This window comes from Bos grunniens, chromosome 17 (genome assembly GCF_055505025.1).
Source record: "Bos grunniens cultivar Pamir isolate PY7600 chromosome 17, Bosgru_T2T1.0, whole genome shotgun sequence".
NCBI lineage: Eukaryota > Metazoa > Chordata > Mammalia > Artiodactyla > Bovidae > Bos > Bos grunniens.
Genome location: NC_141181.1, coordinates 51973274 through 52000155, shown reverse-complemented (window position 1 = coordinate 52000155; position 26882 = coordinate 51973274). Strand labels below are relative to the sequence as shown.

The 26882-nt window shown below is 45.1% G+C and overlaps 1 long non-coding RNA gene and 1 other non-coding gene across 3 annotated transcripts in view; one reads left to right on the top strand and one right to left on the bottom strand.

Moving 5' to 3' along the window:
- The window catches only part of LOC147355336 (uncharacterized), a 66199-nt gene that overhangs the window by 25399 nt on the left and 13918 nt on the right, over positions 1-26882 (top strand). The gene's annotated exons all lie outside the window — the stretch shown is intronic.
- Positions 13764-13836, bottom strand: TRNAF-AAA (transfer RNA phenylalanine (anticodon AAA)). Its single transcript has one exon. It is a non-coding gene; the product is annotated as a tRNA-Phe (tRNA).

Genomic DNA, 26882 nt, shown 5'->3' with positions numbered 1-26882 from the left:
AACAGTGAAGGAACTTAGCCATACACATGCATGTATCCATTCTCCCCCAAATGCCCCTCCCATCCAGGCTGCCACATAACACAGGGCAGAGTTTTGTGTGCTGTATACAGTGGGTCCTTTTTGGTAAGCATTTTAAACATAGCAGTATGTACATGAGACCACACCTTTTTGATGATTACAGCTTTGTAGTGTGTTTTACCATCTTGTCACTGTCTTTTACACAGTTTCATGGTTTTTAATTTTAGATGAATTTTAGCATCAGCCTTTTATTTATATTAGGAGGTTGCTTGGAATTGCATTGAAGTGCTAGATTAAAGTGGGGGTGAAATCAACATCTTTATAATGTTGAGCCTTTTTACCCAAAGAATAAGATAAGACTTTCCATTATTCAGGCCTACGCATATTCTCCAGTGAAGTTTTATAAGTGTTCTCACATTGGTCTTGGGCATTTCTTCTAACTTTATGCCTCAGTACTCTCTGATTTTGTTTTCTTACATAGATGGATCTTTTGGCCCCCTGATATTGTGTCACTGGTTGAGGCTGTCATAAAGGAAAGTTGTTGACGTTTGTGTATTTATCTTGTATCTGGCCACCCTATCAATGCTTCTTAGTTATAACACTTTTCCAGCTGGTTCTCCTCATGGGAATCTTTGCCCCCTTTCTCTCCTCAGATGTGCTACAGTTTGGCTTCCTCTCTTCTCCCAGGAGTCACAAGTAGTTTCTATTATTTTTAAGGTAACATTAAAAAAATTTAAATTTAGTGGCTGTGCTGGGTCTTCATTGCTGCACTCGTGCTTTCCCCAGCTGCAGTGAGCGGGGGCGCCTCTCTAGCTGCAGTGCACAGTCTTCTCATTGCAGTGGCTTCTCTTGCTGCAGAGCACAGGCCGTAGAGCACAGGCTCAGTAGTTGGGGTGCACGGGCTTAGTTGCCCTGCAGCAAGTGGAATCTTCCTGGACCAGGGATCGAACCCATATCCCCTGCATTGGTAGGCTAATTCCTAACCGCTGGACCACCAGGGAAGTCCCACACATGGTTTCTTGATCTTTAATTCCCTCCACATCTTCTTAGAGCTTGTTCCACTTTACTTTCCCTGTTTCATCCCACACCATCCACTCCCTACCAGAACCCCTCTATTCCACGAGTCAAAAACATATTCAGCATCTTCAGATTTCATGGGTAGTGTGAAGTGGACATTTTCCCCTAAACCTCTCTTAATATATAAAATTCTTTGTGGGATACCACTGAGGGCTATTATTTACAAGCTGCCAAACTTTGGGTAATAATTGTTCTCATACTTGGCATCCAGTTTAACTGCCTAATGGGGCCAGTGGAAATACCACTGTGTGTCGGGAGAGAGGAACTCTTTCAGAGGTTGGGGGAGGTTGTAATTTGGCCCTCCTCTTTAAAGCTCCAATAAATATTTTCCTGCCTCTGCTTTTAGAGATAGAGAAGCAAGTATTTCATCCCCAAACTATTAGATTTTTTTAAATTGCATATTTTACTCTCTGCAACAGGTCAAATAGCATAAAAACAGGTAGGTAGTTGCAGAAGTTCAAGTAATGTAAAGGTGTTAATAATTCCCTCTTACGGATAATGTGAGATGTAATAATAGCCACCCAGGTAACAGGCAGTAACAGTTTAGCGTGAGTTCTTCTATGCCATGTTTGTACTTATGAGCTTGTTTAGCTGTTTTTTTTTTTAATCAAAGTATAGTTGGTTTACAATATTGTGTTAATTTCAGGTGTACAGCACACTTATTCAGTTATACATATGTGTGGAGATCTATATAATTTTTTCAATTCTTTTTCCCTTATAGTTTATTGCAAGACATTGAATATAATTCCTTGTGCTATACAGGAAATCCTTGTTGTTTATCTGTTTTATATATGGTAATGTATATCTGTTAATCCCATATTCCCAATTTAGTCCTTTCCTCCTTCCCCTTTGGTAAATATAAGTTTGTTTGCTATGTCTGTGAGTCTATTTTTGTTTTGTAAAGAAGTTCATTTGACCTATTTTTTAGATTCTGCATATGTGATATCATAAAATTTCTTTCTCTCTCTAACTTACTTCACTTATTACAATCATCTCCAGCTCCATTCATTATTGGTTTCAATTTTAAAAAACAAATTTGTTGTTGTTCAGTTGCTCAATCACATCTGACTCTTTGTGACCCCATGACTGCAGACTTCTCTGTTCTTCACCATCTCCTGGAGCTGGCTCAAACTCATGTCCATTGAGTCAGTGATGCCATCCAACCATTTCATCCTCTGTCATCCCCTTCTCCTCCTGCCTTCAATCTTTCCCAGCATCAGGGTCTTTTCTAATGAGTCAGTTCTTTGCATCAGGTGACCAAAGTATTGGAGCTTCAGCTTAAGCTTCAGCATCAGTCCTTCCAATGAATATTCAGGACTGATTTCCTTTAGGATTGACTGGTTGGATCTCCTGGCAGTCCAAGGGACTCTCAAATCTTCTCCAACACCACAGTTCATAAGCATCAATTCTTTGGCACTCAGCTTTCTTTACGGTCCAACTCTCACATCTATACATGATTTTTGGAAAAACCATATCTTTGACTAGACAGACCTTTGTCACCAAAGTGATGTCTCTACTTTTTAGTATGCTGTCTAGGTATGTCATAGCTTTTCTTCCAAGGAGCAAGCATCTTTTAATGTCAAAGCTGCAGTCACCATCTGCAGTGATTTTGCAGCCCAAGAAAATAAAGTCTGTCACTGTTTCCATTGTTTCCCCATCTATTTGCCATGAAGTGATGGGACCAGATGCCATGATCTTAGTTTTTTTGACTACTGAGTTTTAATCCAGCTTTTTCATTCTCTTCTTTCACCTTCATCAAGAGACTCTTTAATTCTTCTTTGCTTTCTGCCATAAGGGTGGTGTCATCTGCATATCTGAGGTTATTGATATTTCTCCTGGGAATCTTGATTCCAGCTTGTGCTTCATCCAGCCAGGCATTTCACATGATGTACTCTGCATATAAGTTAAATAAGCAGGGTAACAAGTTACAGCCTTGACGTACTCCTTTTCCAATTTTGAACCAGTCGATTGTTCCATGTCCCATTCTAACTGTTGCTTCCTGACCTGCATACAGGTTTCTCAGGAGGGAGGTAAAGTGGTCTGGTATTCCCATCTCTTTAAGAATTTTCCACAGTTTGCTGTGATCCACACAGTCAGTATTCTAGTCACATTACAACTTGTTATTGTTTTTAACGCTTTCACTTTTGGAATAGTTTTAGATTTGTAGGCAATTTGCAGAGCTTTCATATAGCCCTCACCCAGTCTCTCCCATGGTACATTTGCCAAAACCAAGACACCAGCTCCAACACATTACTATTAACTAAGTGAAGCGAAGTGAAGTTGCTCAGTCATGTCTGACTCTTTGCGACCCCATGGGGTATTGCCCTCCTCCATCCATAGAATTTTCCAGGCAAGAGTACTGGAGTGGATTGCCATTTCCTTCTCCTGGGGATCTTCCTGATCCAGGGATTGATCCCAGGTCTCCCTCATTGCAGGCAGATGCTTTACTGTCTGAGCCACCAAGGAAGCCCCATTTAACTATAGCCCCATTTTACTATTAACTAAACTTCACCCTTTATTCATATGTCACCAGTTTCCCCCCTAAATCCCCTCCAGGACACTACACTGCATTCAGTCATCATGCCTGCTTAGCCTCCTCCAATCTGGTTCCTTAGTCCTTTTGTGTCTTTCATGACCTTGACACTTTTGAAGAATACTGGCCGATTATTTTGTAGAATGCCCCTATATGTGTCTTTGATTTATTTCTCTTGCTTAGACTGTGAATGGTTTTGAGGGAGGAAGAACACAGAGACAAATTCTTATCACATCATGTCAGCAGTGCATATGATCAGCCTATCACTGATGAGGTTAACCTTGATTGCATGCTGATTTTTTAAACTTAATTTTTAATGTAATTTTAAAAAATTGACTGTACCAGGTCTTTGCTGCAACACACAGGTTCTTTAGTTTGCAACACGCAAGCTCCAGTTCCCTGACCAGGGATTGAACCCAGGCCCCCTGCACTGGGGGTGAGGAGTCGCAACAATTAGGGAAGTCCTTTTTTTTTTTTAACTGCCTCTTCGAGAGTCCCTTGGACTGCAAGGAGATCCAAACAGTCCATTCTGAAGGAGATCAGCCCTGGGATTTCTTTGGAAGGAATGATGCTAAAGCTTTGGCCTTCTCATGCAAAGAGTTGACTCATTGGAAAAGACTCTGATGCTGGGAGGGATTAGGGGCAAGAGGAGAAGGGGACGACAGAGGATGAGATGGTTGGATGGCATCACTGACTCGATGGACGTGAGTCTGAGTGAACTCCGGGAGTTGGTGATGGACAGGGAGGCCTGGCGTGCTGCGATTTTTGGGGTCGCAAAGAGTCGGACACGACTGAGCGACTGATCTGATCTGATCAGATCAACACATGTGCCTTGTGCATTCATTTTAACAGCTGCATAATATTCCACAGCATTGATGAAACATGGGTCATTCAAATCTTCCAAAGTTCTCATATAAATGTGAAAACTCTCAATACCTGGATAAATGATTCTCAGTAAGTGTGCTGAACTGGAAAGATACCCGTATGTTTACTGTGGGTGAGATTTAAAACTTGATGATGTTTTAATGGGGTGGGGTGGTCCCAGTGCAGGGGGGGAAGTGCTAGACAGTAGCAGGTGTCCCCAAGGAGGGGAAGATGAGTCCACAGAGGTCAATGGAACCAAGAGGGGGAACCTCCAAGAAGTACATAAATAACTGTGAGAATGGTTGGGTCATAATGATGTCTTGAGCCCAGACAAGGAAAGAAAATTATTATAATTGGTGGAAGGCAGAGAGGGTCCAGTGGGGCAAAGATGCACCATGGGGAAGACTTTGAAAGGACCAGGAGAAAGCCTAGCTTGATCCAGGCACTGGAGGTAAGGCAGCGACAGAAGAAGGAACCTAAGGAGGTCAGGGCTCTGCCTTTTGTCACATCATCATGTACCACCTCCAACGGGACAAGCCAGCCTGTTGGAACATCCTCTTGGACAACACGCATGCTACTCCTGGTGGGTGGGGGGCAGGTCCTGCAGAAGCAATGGATCCATATAGTTTCTAGATGTTCTTTGTTTCATGTGTAGGGCTGGGATTCCCCCTTCCCTTCCACTAGATGGAGGCCATCTATCCTCCCTCTTAGGAAATCTGGAGCCTATGTTCCATCATGACTTTGTCACTGAGATGTGTTTTCATGCGCAGTTGACAGTCATCCAGCTTTGGAAAATGAAAAGTTGAGGGTCACTGCAATTTCCTCTTTCTCAACCAAAGAGGTGCTTGGACGTTTGTGGCAGGGAACTCCCTCTGCCAGCCCCTTAGCTACTGCCTGACTCCTTTTCTTCTCCACCTGGCCCCACCACTCCCATCCCAAGCAGACAGAAACCAGATCCCGACCCCCCAATCCCCCACCCCCATCACCCCCACACAATGACATTTCAAATCAGGAACACATGAGACTTTGTCTAAAAAGTAACTGATGTCAGAGGAAGCACAGTGCCAATTCAGTGATCTCCATCCCTCCTGGAGGACAAAGCTGATTGCAGACCTAGCGACTGCATTTTTCTCTAACATGCGTATATCATAGGTGTTTCCCGAAGGCAAATCCACCGTCAGCCAGTCTTTCTGATATGCGGTCAAATCTCTCAGTGGTGGTGCTTTGCTGCTTCTCCAATCTGGTTCTGTGGACCTTCTGCCAACAGAAACATATCCTGGTTTCTTAAAATGTTCTTACATGGTTCCGTGGGGCTACTCTGCACATCGCCATTGGACTTTATCAAGCAGCCTCGTGCCTGAGTGGTTACTAGCTGCAGCATCAGCGGTTCTTGGACTATCAGCTCTCACCCTACCTGTTGGAAGGAGAGTGTCTGTGTCCCTTTCCGATGTTTTGATGAGAATGTGTTAGTCACTCAGTCATGTCCGACTCTGTGATCCCATGGACTGTAGCCCACCAGGCTGCTCTGTTCATGGGATTCTCTAGGCAAAAATCCTGGAGTGGGTAGCCATGCCGTCTTCCAGGGGATCTTCCCGACCCACGGGTCAAACCCTGCATTGCAGGTTCTCCTGCATTGCAGGCAGATTCTTTACTGTCTGAGCCACCAGGGACTAGCTTATTAGGCAGATGGGCTTAGGATACACTGGTTCTACCACTTCCTAGCTAGGGAGCCTCAGGTGGCTTCCTGAGAAGCCTCACCAAGTTGTTAGTATATAATGGGCACCTGAAAAGCCAGCATTAGAAATAACACCCAGCTTCCATCATTCTTGGGAAGATCAGAGGAGGTGAGGAAGAGGAAACACCGAGGACAGTCCTTGGCACATGCTGAAGGCTTAACACACTTTTTTCTTTTCTTTTCTTATTTTGTAACAGTGCCAGGTTTGCGGGTGGGATCTAAGCATACCCAGTTCTGTTCGGGGCCAGCTGTGAGATTTTGTGCAAGTGGTCCTATGGTCTAGGATTTAGGACTGATTATGGGATGATATGGTGACATTATTTGGGATTCTATGAGATGTTCTGCATCTTAAGGGCTCAGATGTCTGTTTCTTTGGAGCAGTATTTCCATGTCACTACATGGGAAGGAGATGAGAGAAACCTACTACAAGCTCTCTCCCTGTCTGTCTGTATCTTTGTATGTTGTCCATATGTCCATCTCAATCTCTCCTGTCTCTGGCTCCCTCTTTCAGACCCACTACTGAATCAGCCTAAAGTTTCCCTGGCCCCGTGCGTCTTCTGTGTGACACCAGTCTTTTCTAAGCCCAGGCAGAGCTCAGAGTTTGTTGCAGAAACACCTCAAACGTCTGCACGTGCTTGTCTCTGAATCAAGGCAAGCCAGGAACTTGCACCCATTTTTGTTTTACTGTATCATTATTGATGTTTGATCAGTTACAGACTGGCAAGGCAAAGCTCTGTGTGGCAAGGCGAAAGAATTGGTAAAAGATGAAGTTCACGTATTTTGCATTTAGAGCAGGTAGTTTACCTAGGCTCCTCTCTCCATGGAATTTCCCAGGCAAGGATACTGGAATGGGTTGCCATTTCCTTCTCCAAGGGATCTTCCCAACCCAGGGATTGAACCTGTGTCTCTTACATTGCAAGCGTATTTACCGCTGAGCCACCATGGAAGAGCACCTAGCCTGCAAAGAAGCTGAATATTGAACTCATCGGCTTGAAAGTTTGTAAGGGTAGGGTAGATGGAACGTGTCAGTAAGGAAGATGCCTGAGGCAGAATATACTAATTTGCCACCTAATAGGTGTGTGCCTCTTCCATGCCCACCCCTCCCCCCACCCAGGGTGGGTAAATCCTGATCCACTGATGCAAACATGTGGCTCCATCCCTTTTGCCCGTTTCTGGTTTATACATGGACATGTGACCAGTTCCAGCCAATGGGGTGTGAGAAGTCTCCTGGGGGTTCCGGGAAAGGATTTTTTGCTCCTATAAAGAGACACAAGGAGGAAGCAGCCCTCTTTCCACGTCTGGATGTTGTGTGTGGATGTTGGCCTGGAGCTGTGACAGCCACCTTGAGGGGTGACTTTGAAGATGACAGTCAGAAAGAGAAAGAATCTGAGTCCTTGATGCCATCAATGAGCTGCTGAATTAATCTACCCTGGGACCACTCTGCCTCTGGATGTCTCCCTCAGGGAGATGTTCAGTGTCTCCAACATTGAAACACTTTTGTTTGGGCTTCCTGCTACTTCCAAAGACATGCATGCTGACTGATTCAATAACTCCAAATCACGTGGGGCAGAAGTAAGAGGTGTGACAACTGGTTAGCTGGTTGTGACCAAGTAGAATCCCATACTAGTTGCCACCCATTATCACCTGCTGCATCAACCTGTGCCCGTAGAAGAAGAAGTCTGCTGCCTTTAAAATTAACATTTATTTGGCTGTGCCTCATCTTAGTTGTGGCATGGGGGGTCTTTAGTTGTAGCCTGTGGGATCCAGTTCCCTGACCAGGGATTGAACCTGGGCCCCCTGCATTGAGAGCACAGAGTCTTAACTGCGGAACCACCAGGGAAGTCCCATCCCCTGCCTTTCTTTATAGCCTGATCATAAGCACACGCCTTCCTCAGCCTCCGTGAAGGAAATGAACTTCACAAGGACCCCATGGGGGAGTTTCAAGAGGAGCTCCCCACAGAAGCAGCAGAACAGGAAGAAATCACTCAGTATCTTTCCTCAGACCTTCTAATCTGAAGGCCACCTTCTCTATTCGATGGAGGAAACATAAATACCAGCAACGTGAGATTGTCTTGGGGAACCAATGAGCTAACGATTGTTAAGTGCTGAGGACAGTGTCTGGCACATAATAAGCAATCAGTAAGGGATTTCCCTGGTGGCCCAGGGGTTAAGACTCCACGCTGCCAATGCAGGGTGCACGGGTTTGATCCCTGGTGGGGGAACTAAGATCCTACAAGCTACACAGAGCAGCCAAAAAAGAAAAAAAAAAGAACTCATAAGCAATCAGTAAACATAGCTATTGTTATGACTAATCCTTCTCTTTGACATGTGATGTCTTAAGCAGGAACGCATTTAGCCCTTCATGACGCTCAGTCAACCTGTAATGCTTGAGGCCAGGATCACTGGGGCCATACTGGAGGCTGGCTGCCACACAGGGACTCTATTGGCCACTTATATATGTTGTTTCTAAACCTCATTCTCAAGTATTAGAGGGATGTCTTCTAATCCTGGAATCCCTCAAGGGAGCCAACTTGAGAGATGTCTCCTAAGAGGACTAAAGACCTTGACAAGGAAGGGGGAAAGGGTAACAGGACAGGGAAAAGAAAAAGTAAGAAGAGGTGGACAGAGAGCAGAAGGGAAGGAAGGAGGGGAGAAAGAAAAAGCAGCCCACGTCCAGGAGAGGGGAGCAGCGGGTCCACGGAGGCCATCCTTGCTCTGGTTTGCAGAGAACATTCCCTGGGGTGGGGTTGGGGGCTGGGTTCAGATGTGGTCATCACTGGTCTTTAATTCCTGGCAGGCTTCCTGCCCTAGAAACAATGGGGTGTCCTAATTGAGAGCAACCAAGACGCAAAGGCTTTTGCCACATATATTGTTTCCAGGGTCTCCTTCTTCCTGTGGCTTCTGTTTTTCTTATTAAACACTGCTTCTAAATTGGTAGCGGAAAGAAAGACAGTGAGACGGCCCAGGGAAAGCATGAGTCTTCCCAGTCCTGGGCTCACACCCCGCGAAGGAGAGCCACAGGTCTCCGCATCCAGAGATGCTTTCTGGCCGTGTGGCTTAGAAATGGCCTGGCACGCAGAGCTGGGCCTTTCATCCAAGTGTCCAGATTAATGTTACCTCTGAGTGTTCGAAGGAGCCATGAGGTCTGACTTACTCACAGCCCTTTCTTCCTGGCTGAACCCCCCATAGGTCTCTCTGTTGTTCTATCCAGGGAGCTTCTCAGCAGGAAGAGAGAAGCCTGTTGTAAAAAATTTCGTGAATTGATGTCAGCTCAGCCGCCACGAGGAATACTGGGCTACATGAGGCATGTCCTGGGACCCTAACATCTTTTCCACCAATTCCTGAGCAGGAAAGTAAAGGGAAGAGGTAGGAATTTACATTCTCTGACAAAGTACAGAGGCTGCAATGAGATAAAACACACCAGCCAAGGCAGTGGGAGCTGGCCCAGAGGCTTGGACTTGCTGCTTGCCTCCTGGGAATAAGTCCCCGGAAAATCTAGGACCACCCCCACCCCCACCCCGCCCACCTCGGGCATCCCAGGGTTAATGCTACAAGGCCCAGGTCTTGCACGTGACTTTGGGGTGCCCTGGGGAGCTGGCAGCTGGTCTGTGAGGGTCATCACATTCCCAACAGTAGCTGTGTCTCCACCCACACGGAGCTGTCACATTTAAATGTGAATTCTCTGTCCTTTCCAAGCTCAAGGTCAAGGCTCTCCCCATTCTGCACCCCCTCTCTCCCCTGGGGTTGGTCTGAGGTTAACCTCGGTATTGGTGATGAGGCATCATTTGAATGACTCTGGGAAAAACTCTCTGAGTCAGTGACATCTAGTTGCCTACCTAAATAGCCATTCTTTCCTTGTTCCTCAGAAGGAGTCCGGATACTGTGCCCAACCACAAACTGCATTTCTTGGCTTTCCTTGTGGCTGAGTCTGCCCTTGAGACTGAGTTCTGAACCAGTGGAAGTGGAAGTGTGGCATGGCACTTCCAAGCAGTGTTCTTAAAGAGAGCTGACTCAGCTGGGAGGAGAGTCCTTTCTGGTCTTTCTTCCTATTGCCTGGAAGGTAGGCTTGATGGCTAGAGCTCCAGCAGCCACCTTGGACCATGAGATTGAGAGAGTCAGTTCCTAGGCAGGTTGATAGGGAGTCTAGGGGTCCCCAAGGAGAAAGGGGTCTGGAATTCTCAAGGAGGAAGAAAGGACAAACTTTTTTTCTTTCTCCACATTCCTTAGGATTATATACCAATAATGTATCCTGCCTAAGGACAGTCTTTGGATTCAACCTTCTGTTATCTTAAAATGTGAATTATGGGAGTAGACCTAGTCTTTACAAGGATGTATCTTGCCTGAAGACAGTGTTATCTTAAAATGTAAATTATGGGAGTAGGTCTGATGAGGTCTTTACAACCTCCAGATATTCTTTGGATTATATAACTTCATTGTTAACACTAGCAAGCGGGTACTCTTTCTGCCCCCTTCTGATGCCTGTGTCAGAAGCTTTCTCTATCTCCTTTATATTTTGATAAAACTTTATTACACAAAAGCTCTGAGCGATCAAGCCTCGTCTCTGGCCCCGGATTGAATTCTTCTCCTCCGGGGGCCAAGAATCCCGGTGTATTTGCGTGATTCAACAACAACCTTTCAAGATGACCTTGAGGATGGAAGCTTCATGTTGGGAGAATGAAACAGAAATATAGAAGGTGGCATCATATTGCCACCATGCCAGTCTTTGGCTGCCTATTTACGGGCTTCTTTTAAGTAAGGAAGAAATAAACTTGTATGCTGTTCAGTCTACTAATAGTTTGGATTTTCTGTTATTTACAGCCAAAACTATTCCTAGCTGATATACCTATCAAATTTCCCCTCTCTTATCCAGATGCCACTGTGCATGGAATTCACATATGAGAGAAGCATCCTTTTCTGTTATGTTTTCCCTTTCTGGGAACATCATCTCAGATTAAAGTAGAAGCAGGGAACCAATGAAGTTCATCTTTGAACCTGTTGAGTTTATTTCTCTCCTCCCAGGCTTTTCCTCACACACTAGTTTGCTTTTAGTTTGCTGTCAAGGAATTTCTCCCTAGCTGGTAAGTCACTACATCTTATGGGATATTTGGTTTCAATCAATTTGTCATTTCCTACTAAGTTACTCCTATTAGTGACAAGCTTGTCATTATAAATCCTATCTTGAAAGAAATTCTTCCTTGATTCCACATACACTTATAACTATTGCCCGATTTCTCTGTTGCCCTTTATAGCAACACTTCCAGAAAGATCCATCTGTACCAGGACTGCCCATCTGGGAACTCCAAGAAGCAGCATTCATACCATGGCCTACATCAGGGGCACCTCTGTGTTGTGCAGTGTATGACTTGTAGATCTATAATGGGAGGCTTGGGCGATTCTCGGTGATTCCACTGCCTTAATTACCAGGCTCTCTTGAACCTAATCCTATCATGTATTTCTTTCACTACTCCAGATAAACAGCTCTTGTCAAGGTTCTCAGTGACATCCATCTTACCAAATCCCAAGGTAAATTCTCAGTCTTCCCCTTGCCCTGTTTAGCGGCCGACAGCGTTTGTCAATCACACCTCCTTCCTTTTTGTTCTAATATTTATTGATTGTGTCTTTGGCTACACCGGGGCTTCATTGCTGCCCACAGGCTTTCTCTGGCCGTGGCAAGCGGGGGCTGCTCCTTGCTGTCGTGTGCAGGCTTCTCATTGTGGCGGCTTCTCGTGCTGTGGAGCAGGGTCTCTAGGCACACGAGCTTAGTATGCGGCCTGAAGGCTCTGCAGCCAGGCCTCGGTTGTGGTGGTGCACGGGCTCGGTTGCTCTGTAGCATGTGGAATCTTCCCTGACCAGGGGTCAAACCCGTGTCCCCTGCATTTGCAGCTGCATTGTTATCCACTGCACCACCAGGGAAGTCCATACCTCCTTCTTAAAACGCGTTCTTTCCCTGGCTTCCGAGGCTCTATTCTCCTACTGCACTAGTTACGAATTTTCGGCCTCATTGTCTTCCCCAAACATCACTGTTTATTGCTAAATTCTCAGCATAAAGAATAGTGTCTGGCACACGGCAAGCTTTCAATCAACATGGCAGGCACTGAATGAATGGAGGCATAGGGGATTGTATCTAAAGGAGTGAATGTCAAATAGTGGAATTTCAGGCACTGTGATAAGAGTGATGGTATTTTGGGGCAGTATAGTTATTTTTACTAACTTCTAAAATACCATGTAGGGGGCACAGGAAGCTATATTTTTTTCTTTACCTCAGAATAATAGGTCAGTTCTTGTGTCTAGGTGCTGGGTTGAAGACACAGGAAATACATTTTTCACAATAGCCCGGATATGGAAGCAACCTAAATGTCCATCAAGGGATGAATGGATAGAGAAGATGCGTTATATACGAAATGGAATATTATTCAGACATAGAAAAAAAGGAAGTCCTGCCCTTTGTGACATCATGAATGGACCTTGAGGGCATTAGGCTGAGATAAGTCAGACAGAGAGAGAGAAAAACTGTATAATCTCATTTATATGTGGAATCGAGAAAAGCCGCAGTGTCATGAGTTTTATGAAGCAGAGGATAGAATGGTGGTTACCAGGGGCTGGGGGGTTGGCAGAATTAGGAGGATGTTGGCCAAAGGGTACAAACTCCCAATTATAAGACAAATATGGGGAATTCCCTGGTGGTCGTGTGGCTAAGACTCTATGCTCCCAATGCAGGGGGCCTGGGTTCAATCCCAGGTCAGGGAACTAGATCCCATATGCCGCAACTAAGAGTTCATATGCCTTGACTGAAAGATCCTGCGTGTCACAACTAGTACCTGGCACAACCCAGTAAAGAAAGAAATACATTTTTAAAAAAGAGACAAATTGGTTTTTCTGGAAATCTAATGTACACCATGGTGATCACGTTATATACTTGAAGTTGCTAAGATAGTAGAGCTTTAATGTTCTCACCGTGAAAACAAAATGGTGGGACTGCCCTGGTGGTCCAGTGGTTAGGACTCCTCGCTGTCGCTGTTGAGGGCCCAGCTTGCATCCTTGGTCAGAGAACTGAGATCCCATAAGCCTCGTGGTGTGACCAAGAAGAAAAGAAAAGAAGAGAAAAAATAAAAAAAAGGAAATGGCAATTATGGGATGGAATGGAGGTGTTGGCTAATGCTTTGGGGGTGATCATTTTGCAACATACAAGTGTAACAGATCAACACATTGTACTCTTGCCATGACATTGGGCTCACCCAGATAATTTTCCCATCCCAAGATCCTTAACTGAATCACACCTGCAAAAGCCCTTTTGCCACCTAAGGTCTGTGTGCTGTGCTTAGTCTCTCAGTTGAATCTGACTTTTTGTGACCCCATGGACTGTAGCCCACCAGGCTCCTCTGTCCATGGGGATTCTCCAGGCAAGCATACTGGAGTGGGTTGCCATGCCCTCCTCCAGGAGATCTTCCCAACCTAAGGATTGAGCCCAGGTCTCCTGCATTGCAGGCAGATTCTTTGTCAGCTGAGCCACCAGGGAAGCAAAGGGTCAGAAACAGTTGCTGAAACCCAGGATTGAACCAGGGACCTTTAGATCTTTAGTCTAACACTCTCCCAACTGAACTACTTTGGCCACCCATTCATAGGTCCATACACAATGCCATTTACAGGTTTGGGGATTGGGATGTGGACATCTTTGGGGAATTATATTATCTGCCACACTTCCTGATCCTGAATCTTAATAAAAAATATTCATTTATTTGATTGTACCGGGTCTTAGTTATGGCATGCAGGATCTTTGATCTGCATGTGGCATGTGGGATCTAGCTCCCAGACTGGGGACTGAACCCAGGCCCCCTGCCCTGGGAATTTGGAGTCTTAGCCACCCGGGAAGTCCCCTGATCCTGGATATTTACTCCAGTGTCACTTTCTCAGTGAGGCTTATGCTGACCACGCAGGCCTCCTGCTCTATCTTTTCTTCTAGCAAAGTATGCAATTGACTAATACCTGGTGAATATTCCCTGTTTCCCTCACTACACTGTCAGCTCCAGAAAGGCAGGAACTTGATCATTTTCTTCACTGCTTCCTCTCCAGAACCTGGCATATAGATGATGCTCAGTAAATATTGTTTAAATAAATGATAGAAAGAAAAAAATAAAAAACAACAACAGCCAACCCTTTTTTAACCTCAGTTTGAGCCCCTAAATGGAGAGTTCTCTCACATTCATTAAACTGGGTCAGGGAATTGATGCAACTGACCAGCCCTTTAAACCTTGTGTTGGGAGACTGAGAACCTCACCCAGGGTGTCCCAGGCTGCCACAGAGGCACAGAGGAGTCACGATAGCACAGTCGACAGAGGCCCAGAGGAGCTGAACAAGGACACTCTTCACTGAAAGAGACTACGAGAGCGATTAGCCAGTGTTACCTACAAGTGCACCTAGCTCAGTCCCTCGACGGACGATTCCCGAGCTGGCCACCCTGAGCAGCTCTGGGATGCATGCTAACCTTGGGAGCAGTAGGCTGGGTGGCCCCGAGCAGCTGGCCCCGGGTCCCTGGCTTTCTCTGGTTCTGTTCTTTCTAACTTTCAACTTGTGGCTTGGGACCTTTTTTCCACTTTTCCAATGATAGTACCAGGAAATTCCTTGAACTTGAGCGATGATGTGTTATTTTCTTTCAAGAGGTAACTCTCAAAATCTCTGTTCTCTCCATTTCTGCCATCTCGGGAGCATTTGGCCATTTTTTAAGATGGAATCCGTTTTATTAGCCTTAATCGTGTGCAGTTGTTTCTTCCAGCTCAGTGCTAGACTGTCAGGGCATCCTACAAAGGTTTGGCAGGACTTCTAGGGGAAACGCCTGCTGATGATAGAATAACACAGTGCCTTGGCCAACTGGATTCCAAAAATGCACCCTCTGACAGGGCTTTCCAGCCACTGAGGAGCAGCCGCTGGGGGCTCAGCCTGCAGCTGACCCTGGAAAAAGAGAAGAGAGAAAATGGGAGGAGTGAGGTGCACAGTTCCTGGAAGCTAGGTTTGGGTGTATCTGAATGAGATGGTTCATGTTCAAATCAGGGGAAGAAAAAGAACTCAAAATACAGAACAGCCGCAATGGAAAAGCAATGAAAAGAAACAATGAACCCTTCTAATGAGAAACCCACAAACACCCTGAGAATTCATTTCACTCTCCCCACCCCCTGGTTCATCATTTTGCTGGCTTTCAAATAGTTTTTTTATTGGTCAAGGTTTTATTTCGACCCATAAATTCTTCTTTTTGGCTACACATATATTTTGTGAAATGATTATTACAATCAGGTTAATTAACACATGCATATATCTCCTCCCTCTTGAGCATCCTACTTGAGCTTCCCACCCACTGCTCCTACTTTCTGCCCCTTCTAAGTCATCACAGAACACCAGGGGGCTTTCAAGTTTTGGGAGCAGTGAAAACTATATCACAGGATTGGGAGGCAGGACACTCAGGATCTAACCCAACTTTGCTCCAAAGATGAGCCACGTGACTTTGGGGAAATCACTTACCCTTTCCATCATCATCTATACAACTAAGGACAAATAATTATTCTGGCTTCTGAGGTTAAGGGGAAACTCAAATGAGATAATATACATCATCATCATCACTATTGTGATTCCAGTATCAGAGACGGGGAAATGGGGCTGACTGGGGAAAGAGCCTGCGAACTTCATATCTTGGGTCTTTATTCTAACTTCCAGAAGGCTTGCTGCTTTCTTCCTTTAAAGTGTCTCATCGAAGTTAAACTTAATACATTTTAGGCAGTTGTTTAGAATTTGGAAGAGATTCACCAATGTAGCAGAACTTTCATACCTGAATCAAATAATGCCTTCTTTATAAAAGTTTGACTCCTCCAGGAGCACAACCTCTAACTGCAGGAGGTTCATGTCTTTATAAAAGACGAAGATTTAGATATAAGAAAAGGATTCTTAACTAGGGAGATGTTTAGAATAAGTATTTAAAGGTGTTCAAGTACATGGCTGGTACATTTTTTTCCAATGAATGAGGAAACAGTTTGACAGAGGGGAAAGCGGTATTTCACCACTGAGGTGTCCAACTAGGACATCCCAAGTCCATGCCTTTGTCATGTGGCTTTGGAGTCCTTCCTATAAAGGTGCCATTTATCATTTGGAACTTTCTGCTCTAGGGTAAGATGCTTCACTACTTTGATTAAAAAAATTTTTTTAATATAGAATATTTATTTATTGGCTGTGCTGGGTCTTTGTTGCTGCACTTGGGCTTTCTCTAGTTGAGGCAAGCAGGAGCTACTCTCTAGCTGCAGAACATGAACTTCTCATTGTGGTGGCTTCTCTCATTTTGGAGCATGGGCTCTAGGCATGTGGGCTTCCATAGTTGTAGAGCATGGTTTTAGTTGCCCCTTGGCATGTGGAATCCTCCCGGACCAGGGACCGAATCCATGTCCTCTGCATTTGGCAGGCGGATTCTTAACCACTGAACCACCAGGGAAGTCCCAAGACACTTAATTACTTTGGGTTTTTTTTTTTTTTTAATCCAATCAGTGAGGACAAAAAACCCAACCCATAGCAGTGTCGTGAGGGTTAGAAGCAATATATACAAATGGCCAGTAGAGTCCCTGTGTGGCAGCCAGCCTCCAGTATGGCTCCAGCGATCCTGGCCTCCTGGTGTTCCCCTCTGACACAGACCAGTGCAGAAACGTCGCTGCATGACTTCCAAAGCCAGGTCACAAAAGACACTGCTGCTTCCATCTTGTTCTCTCTTGGATCCTTTTCTCTGGGAAAAGCAGCTGCCCTGTCAGGAGGACACTCAAGCAGCCCTCTGGGCAGGTCTACAAGGCGAGGAGCTGAGGTCTCCTGCCAACAGCCAGCACTATTTGGCCAGTCGCATGGAAGAGCCAACTTGAAAATGGACCCTCCAGCCCTGGTCAAGCCTTCAGATGTCCACAGCCCTGGCCAACCTCTTGGCTGCAATCACGTAGGAGACACTGAGCTAGAACCACCCAGTTAAGCCACTCCCAAATTCCTGACCCTCCCAAACTGGGTGAGACTGTATACGTGTTGTTATTTTAAGCTGCTAAGTTTTAGGGTAATTTGTAACACGGCAATAGGTAACTAATATGCACTGGCACATGGTTTATATAATAAATGATTGGTGATACCAACCGTTTGTTGAGTTTCCATTATGTGCCTCACATTCAGCTTGAGGCTCTAGAAATGAACCGTATATATTGGGTTGGCCAAAAAGTTCACTCGTGTTTTTCTATAAGATGTAATGGAAAAACCCAGACAAACTTTTTGGTCAACCCATTACATCATCCCTTCCTTTAAGATACTTAGATTAGCCAAGGGAAGAGTAATGGGCTCCAAGGTGGACACAGGTACCCTCAGTATGAAACCTGCCCCCTGGAAATACTGTTGAAGGAAAGTCCTCTGGAAATCCCAAGTAGGGGAACTATAATACCCGAATTGATTTTAATGTCTTTATGTAATGGCAACCTGTCTGCTTCTCTTACAGAAGAAAATTAGGAACAGAATTCCTTTTATTAAGCAAATTCTGATATCCTGCAATCTGACCAGAACAACACCCACCCACAGAATTTGCTGGGGTGTTGTTAGAGCCAGTGAGGCGGATTTAAATGACGCACTTGAGTTTGAATTATAAGTAAGAGCTGTGCATAGCTATGTGCTTAGGGTATAACCTCTGTCACCACCAGGTGGTGCCCTGGAGGCCTTGGCTTCCTCTTGGGGCTGTTGCCATTCTCAGTGGCTCTCTGGGTGTGGACATTTTTGGTATTTTTTGGTTGTCTTGCGGGATCTTTGTTCCCCTACCAGGGATGGAACCCGGGCTCTCGGCAGTGAAAGTGCAGAGTCCTGACCACTAGACCACCAGGGAATGCCTATGACTTGGATTAGCTTTGGGGGCAGGGGGGTCTCCAGACTGTTTCCCTGAAGTTGGCTTTACTGGCCTCTGGAGGTTCTACTTCCAGTGGTTTCAATAATAATAACAACAACACAATGAGAAGGCAGCCCTTTGTAGACCAGACACTAATATACATAATACATACTATATATGTACATAAAATATGACACAGTTGACCCTGGAACAACATGGGTTTGAACTGCATGGATTTCTTTCAATGATAAATACTGCAGTACTGCATGGGCTCATGGTTGCTTAAATCTGCTAATGTGGAATGGCAGATATGACAGCCCAATATAAGTCATGTGTGAATTTTCAACTTCATGGAGGTTTCTGGCATTCCTAAGCTCTGCTGTGGTTCAATTTATATGATATATAATATTTGGCATGAAAGTGAAAGTGAAGTCGCTCAGTTGTGTCCGACTCTTTGCGACCCCGTGGACTGTAGCCCACCAGGCTCCTCCGTCCATGGGATTCTCCAGGCAAGAATACTGGAGTGGGTTGCCATTTCCTTCTCCAGGAATATTTGGCATAGCATACTACATAATTGGGCTTCCTAGGTGGCGCTAGTGGTAAAAACCTGCCTGCCAATGCAGGAGACACAAGAGATGGGGGTTCAGTCCCTCATTCAGGAAAATCCCCTGGAGGAGGGCATGGCAACCCACTCCAGTATTCTTGCGTGGAGAATCCCATGGACAGGGGAGCCTGGTGGGCTATAGTCCATAGGGTCACGGAGTCAGACACAACTGAAATGACTTAGCATGTGTGCACTCTATAGTTGTGTATAGTAAGTATACTGTATATAATTTTATATATACTGTATGTGGTATGTAATATATAATCTGTGCAATAAGTGATTTCTGAATCATATGAAATATTTATTATTTTCAGTTTTTTCACATAGTATTATTTTATTAAGGCTTATCCATGTCCTTAAATACTCTTTGGAAACTTGATTTTAATTGCTATTTAATATTCAAGCACATGGATATACCACATCTTATTTGTTTACTATTCTTTTTTGGGATACTGAATTATTTCTCCTTTTTTAACATTACTATGTTGCAGTATAATTCACCTGTGTGAACCTTTGCTTACGTCTCTGATTATGTCCTGACAGTAGATTTCTAGAACTGGAATTACTGGACCAAAGTGTGAGGACATTTTCAGGGCTTCTTCTGTTACCACTTTTTTTCTAGTGGAAAAGCCAAATTATAACCCCACCAGTGTCTGTATCCTCACTAACACTGTTTTTTAAAAAATTATTATGAAATTTTTTATTAGTTTGGTGAGCTTTTAAAATATATTGTCTTACTTATATATTTTTGCATATCTTTAATTATGCAGGTGAACTTTTTTCATTCATCTATTAAACATGTGCTTCCCTTCTTCTACAAAGGTCTTTTGTTCTCTGTTAGAATGATTGCCTATTTTCTTATTGTATGTGTGTGTGTGTGCTTTATTTATTTTTAATTGGAGGATAATTGCTTTACAATATTATGTTGGTTCTTATTTGTTTTTAAGGACTTTTTATATATAAAGGATATTGATCGTTGATCCATCATCAGTATATGATTTTAAATTTTATTTGTAACATTCTCCAGTGTTCTGAGGTTTTGCTTTAATATACCAAATCTATCAATCACAGATTTCTTTCACTGGTGCTAAAAAAGCTCTGTCTTATCCAGAAATCAAATAAGTATTCACCTTTATTTTCTCCCTGCTTGTTTTGGAGATTTATCATTATTATTATTTTGAATTTGCTTCTTGTATCCATCTGGATTTTATTTTGGTTTATGATGTTGAGGAGTCAACATTATTTTTTTCCCTAAGTACCTAACCAGTCGTCCCAGCACCAGTGACTAATCCCTTCTTTCTGCATTGATTTGTAATGCTACATTTATGGTATATTAAACTTTTATACAAGCTGGATCCTAGTACATATAAAATCTACATTTTTTGTACTGTTTATTCCTCCAGAGAGATGTTTTTAATATACAGAGTGGTCCATGCCATTTTCCTTCCACGACACGCCCAGCTCACCTCCTTTAGTATAAAATCCAGGCTGCCTGCCCCCACCCCGCCCACCAGTCTCCCCTGCTCTGTAGCTCTTGTCACACCAGGGGGGCCCAGTGACTCCACGATCCACCCACCTCATCAGACCTGGTCCTTTTTTCCTCCCACACCCCTGGCACCCTACATCCAACCACTCCAGCCCTGGTGTGACCACTGGGCTTCTGCCTTGGAAATGGCAGCTTCCCAGTCACCACCCGCCCCCCCGCCCAAGCTCCCTACTCCCTACTTTTCCTTCCCTCTAGTCCATCCACAGGCAGCCATATCCATCTTTGTGTAAGCAAGCATCACATGTGTGCATCCCCTAAACACATCCCTTGAACAGAGCCTGGCAACCGTGAACTACTCACAGAAGAAAGCACACAGCCCCGAGCAATACCCTGCCCACGCTGCAATGCCCAGTGAACACGCACGAACGCACACTGGCGGGCCCAGCATGGCGGGACCCGAGTTTTCTCCAGGTGCCAGGTATTCCAGCGCCCCGCCCCAGCCCACGTTCAAGTGTCTTCCTCTCCCGGGAACGCCCCCACCTCTCTTCCTGACATACTCACCCTTCCAGATGCAACCCTGGCTCTCACCTCTCCAGAGGCGTCCCTGGAGTAACCCGTGCCCTTTCTGCGCCTCCGAGGCCCCCGTGAGCTTTGGTGTCACAGGCACCTCTGTTCATTGCTCTCATGCTTGGATGTAAGAGGAGCCTGTGTTTTCCCAGCCATAAAGCGCATCATCCCAGGACAAACCATAGCTCCACCATCTGGAGCTCTGTGGCCCAGGGCAGGTTACTCAACCTCTCTATGCTCCACTCTGTAAAAGGACAAGGGTAACTTTGAGTGGTTATCGTGAGGATTAAATGAACTAATATCAGCAAAAGGCTTTGAACACTGCCTGGATTGCTAAGTGCCTTGTACTCAGGATATTATTCTTTTTTTTTATAATTAGTTTTCTTCTTCCCACATCTTCAGGGCAGGTACACAGCACGTGGGTGTTAAATAAGGGAAACAAGGAGGGCAGAGGGGAAAAAGGAGGACAGAAGAGAGGCGGGCAGGATGGGGGTGTTGGTCTTCCCTGACCACCACCCCCCTCCTGGCTACTCCTGGACATCCCTTCCCTGGCTGGTCACCCATGCCGCCCTGTACTATTGACTCTTTTTTAAATTTGAGATGTAAAGTTGCTGCTAAGTTGCTTCAGTGGTGTCCAACTCTGTGCGACCCCATAGACGGCAGCCCATCAGGCTTCCCCGTCCCTGGGATTCTCCAGGCAAGAACACTGGAGTGGGTTGCCATTTCCTTCTCCAATGTATGAAAGTGAAAAGTGAAAGTGAAGTCGCGCAGTCATGTCCGACTCTTAGCGACCCCATGGACTGCAGCCTACCATGCTCCTCTGCCCATGGGATTTTCCAGGCAAGAGTACTGGAGTGGGTTGCCATTGCCTTCTCCGGAGATTTAAAGTAATTAATTAATTATTTTGGGGCTGCATTGGGTCTTAGTCGCGGCCCGAGAACTCTATCATTGTGGCGCTCGGGTTTTGTTGCCCCGCGCTATGTGGGATCTTAGTTCCCAGACCAAGGATCGAACCCCCACCCTCTGCACTGGAAGGAAGATTCTTAACCACTGGACCACCAGGGGAAGTCCCCTGTACTATTAATTCTTGGCACCTTATCCCCTGGTGGGAGGCGTCTTCCGCCTGTATCTTCAGTCTGACTGCCATGGGCACTCCAGAATGTTTGCTGAATTAAATCAAGAACGGAGGGGCCATCTGTCCAGTAGGGGGCGCTCACTGCTGGGGATGCCCAGTTTGGGTCTACTCTCGGCGTGGGACCGGAGAGCTGACGACAGTAACAGCTAAGGAGCTTTGGTGTCGCGGCTACCTCCGTTCACTGCACTTACGCTTTGAGGTAGGAGGGGCCCGTGGTTTTCCCGCCGTAGAGAGCAGCGTTTGAGCCCTCACTGTGTCACACCCTGGGTTAGTCCCTCACCTGCTCTCAATCCTCACAGCAAGCCCAGGAGCTGGTTATAGGCACAACCTCCTTGTACAGATGAGGCGACAGAGGCACAGACAGGCGGAGTAACTTGCCCAAAACACACAGCTAGCATGTGTCAGAGCTGGCATTCCCAAACTTTTCCTTTCCTAACGGTGCGGGACACCTCAGTTGCATAGACCTACCTACCCGGGCAGAAAGAGAGCTGCCTCCCTCTCCCAGGGCTTCAGGATTCAATCCCAAGGTGGGCTTTGAAACCACTGCAGCCTGAAGCTTTGAGGGCCCCACACCAATGCCCTGTGGCTATGTGGAGATCATAATAGTGCCTGGGGTCCAGTCTCAACAAACACTCAGTTGTATTTATAATATATAATACAGTAAGTCCCCCCCATATGAATGAGTTCCATTCCAAGAACACGTTCATAAGTCCAATTTGTAAATCCATTGAAGTTAGCCTGGGTACCCAACTAACACAGTCAGCTATATAGTACTGTACTGTAATAAGTTTATAATACTTTTCACACAAATAGATCATTAAAAAAACAAAACATAAAAATAAAACATTTTTAATCTTAGAGTACAGGACCTTGAAAAGTGCAGTAGCACAGTACAACAGCTGGCATACAGGAGCTGGCCCTAAGTGAACAAGCAAGAAGAATTACTGACTGAAGGGGGAAGCGAGGTGGATGATGGCAGAGCTGACGGATCGTCTGCAACAGCAGATGGAGTTCAGTTCAGTCGCTGAATCAAGTCCGACTCCTTGCGACCCCGTGAACCGCAGCACGCCAGGCCTCCCTGTCCATCACCAACTCCCGGAGTTCACCCAAACCCTTGTCCATCGAGTCGGTGATGCCATCCAGCCATCTCATCCTCTGTTGTCCCCTTCTCCTCCTGCCCTCAATCTTTCCCAGCATCAGGGTCTTTTCAAATGAGTCAGCTCTTCACATCAGGTAGCCAAAATATTGGAGTTTCAGCGTCAAAATCAGTATTCCAATGAATACCCAGCGTCAAAATCAGTATTCCAATGAATACCCAGGAGATCAGTGGAGAAGTAACTCCAGAAAAAATAAAGGGATGGAGCCAAAGCAAAAACAACACCCAGTTGTGAATGGGACTGGTGATAGAAGCAAGGTCCGATGCTGTAAAGAGCACTATTGCATAGGAACCTGGAATGTTAGGTCCATAAATCAAGGCAAATTGGAAGTGGTCAAACAGGAGATGGTAAGAGTGAACGTCGACATTCTAGGAATCAGCAAACTAAGGTGGACTGGAATGGGTGAATTTAACGCAGATGACCATTATATCTACTACTGTGGGCAGGAATCCCTTAGAAGAAATGGAGTAGCCATCATAGTCAACAGAAGAGTCCGAAATGCAGTACTTGGATGCAATCTCAAAAACAACAGAATGATCTCTGTTCGTTTCCAAGGCAAACCATTCAATATCACATATCCAAGTCTATGCCCCGACCAGTAATGCTGAAGAAGCTGAAGTTGAACAGTTCTATGAAGACCTACAAGACCTTCTAGAACTAACACCCAAAAAAGATGTCCTTTTCATTATAGGGGACTGGAATGCAAAAGTAGGAAGTCAAGAAACACCTGGGGTAACAGGCATATTTTGCCTTGGAGTACAGAATGAAGCAGGGCAAGGCTGAAAGAGTTCTGCCAAGAGAACGCACTGGTCATAGCAAACACCCTCTTCCAACAACACAAGAGAAGACTCTACACATGGACATCACCAAATGGTCGACACTGAAATCAGATTGATTATATTCTTTGCAGCCAAAGATGGAGAAGCTCTATACAGTCAGCAAAAACAAGACCGGGAGCTGACTGTGGCTCAGATCATGAACTCCTTATTGCCAAATTCGGACTGAAATTGAAGAAAGTGGAGAAAACCATTACCTGAAGGTCATCCATTCAGGTATGACCTAAATCAAATCCCTTATGACTATACAGTGGAAGTGAGAAATAGATTTAAGGGACTAGATCTGATAGACAGAGTGCCTGATGAACTACGGACAGAGGTTTGAGACATTGTACAGGAAACAGGAATCAAGACTGTCCCCAAGAAAAAGAAATACAAAAAAGCAAAATGGCTGTCTGAGGAGGCCTTACAGTTCAGTTCAGTTCAGTCTCTCAGTCGTGTCCAACTCTTTGCGACCCCATGAATCGCAGCACACCAGGCCTCCCTGTCCATCACCTACTCCTGTAGTTCCCTCAGACTCACGTCCATCGAGTCAGTAATGCCATCCAGCCATCTCATCCTCTGTCGTCCCCTTCTCCTCCTGCCCCCAACCCCTCCCAGATCAGAGTCTTTTCCAATGAGTCAACTCTTTGCATGAGGTGGCCAAAGTACTGGATTTTCAGCTTTCGCATCATTCCTTCCAAAGAAGTCCCAGGGCTGATCTCCTTCAGAATGGACTGGTTGGATCTCCCTGCAGTCCAAGGGACTCTCAAGAGTCTTCTCCAACACCACAGTTCAAAAGCATCAATTCTTCGGTGCTCAGCTTTCTTCACAGTCCAACTCTCACATCCATACATGACCACTAGGAAAACTATAGCCTTGACTAGATGGACCTTTGTTGGCAAAGTAATGTCTCTGCTTTTGAATATGCTATCTAGGTTGGTCATAACTTTTCTTCCAAGGAGTAAGTGTCTTTTAATTTCATGGCTGCAGTCACCATCTACAGATAGCTGTGAAAAGAAGGGACTCGAAAAGCAAAGGAGAAAAGGAAAGATATAAGCATCTGAATGCAGAGTTCCAAAGAATAGCAAGGAGAGATAAGAAAGACTTTCTCAGTGATCTATGCAAAGAAATAGAGGAAAACAATAGAATGGGAAAGACTAGAGATCTCTTCAAGAAAATTAGAGATACCAAGAACATTTCATGCAAAGATGGGCTCAATAAAGGACAGAAATGGTAGGGACCTAACAGAAGCAGAAGATATTAAGAAGAGGTGGCAAGAATACACAGAAGAACTGTACAAAAAAGATCTTCATGACCCAGATAATCATGATGGTGTGATCACTCACCTAGAGCCAGACATCCTGGAATGTGAAGTCAAGTGGGCCTTAGGAAGCATCACTATGAACAAAGTTAGTGGAGGTGATGGAATTCCAGTGGAGCTATTTCAAATCCTGAAAGATGATGCTGTGAAAGTGCTGCACTCAATATGCCAGCAAATTTGGAAAACTCAGCAGTGGCCACAGGACTGGAAAAGGTCAGTTTTCATTCCAATCCCAAAGAAAGGCAATGCCAAAGAATGCTCAAACTACCGCACAATTGCACTCATCTCACACGCTAGTAAAGTAAGGCTCAAAATTCTCCAAGCCAGGTTTCAGCAATACATGAACTGTGAACTTCCAGATGTTCAAGCTGGTTTTAGAAAAGGCAGAGGAACCAGAGATCAAATTGCCAACATCTGCTGGATCATCGAAAAAGGAAGAGAGTTCCAGAAAAACATCTACTTCTTCCTATTGACTAAGCCAAAGCCTTTGACTGTGTGGATCACAATAAACTGTGGAAAATTCTGAAAGAGATGGGAATACCAGACCACCTGACCTGTCTCTTGAGAAACCTGTATGCAGGTCAGGAAGCAATAGTTAGAACTAGACATGGAACAACAGACTGGTTCCAAATAGGAAAAAGAATACATCAAGGCTGTATATTGTCACCCTGTTTATTTAACTTATATGCAGAGTACATCATGAGAAATGCTGGGCTGGAAGAAGCACAAGCTGGAATCAAGATTGCCGGGATAAATATCAATCACCTCAGATATGCAGATGACACCACCCTTATGGCAGAAAGTGAAGAAGAACTAAAGAGCCTGTTGATGAAAGTGAAAGAGGAGAGTGAAAAAGTTGGCTTAAAGCTCAACATTCAAAAAACTAGGATCATGGCATCCGGTCCCATTGCTTCATGGGAAATAGATGGGGAAACAGTGGAAACAGTGTCAGACTTTATTTTTCTGGGCTCCAGAATCACTGCAGATGGTGATTGCAGCCATGAAATTAAAAGCCGCTTACTCCTTGGAAGGAAAGTTATGACCAACCTAGATAGCATATTCAAAAGCAGAGACATTACTTTGCCAACAAATGTCCATCTAGTCAAAGCTATGGTTTTTCCAGTGGTCATGTATGGATGTGAGAGTTGGACTGTGAAGAAAGCTGAGTGCCGAAGAATTGATGCTTTTGAACTGTGGTGTTGGAGAAGACTCTTGAGAGTCCTTTGGACTGCAAGGAGATCCAACCAGTCCATCCTAAAGGGGATCAGTCCTGGGTGTTCATTGGTAGGAGATGGAGGGCAAGCTGCAATTTTAGTCATTGCTGACATGATTGGACGTGGGAACGCATGTTCGCATCTTGGAAAGTTTGCAACCGGAAGGTTCGTATGTAGGGGACTTACTGTAATGACTAAATGTTGGCTACTACTGGCATGATTTTTGTGAGGTTAAAGTGTTCTCTGGAGAGACCCTTCACTCTCCGGAGACACTCTTGAGTTGATCATTCTGTCTTTACAAATAAAATGAACCTGTGGTGATGTTCTTTCCAGAGAGAAACTCCCAGCTCTAGCCTTCAATCGCCTCTTCTCAGCAAGCTTCTGGGTGAAAGCGTCCTGTTTCCTTTACTTTGCACGTCGCAAATGAGCGATACCCCTTCCCTCGCTGCCTAATTTATGCCCCGTTTCAAATTGCCCAGGT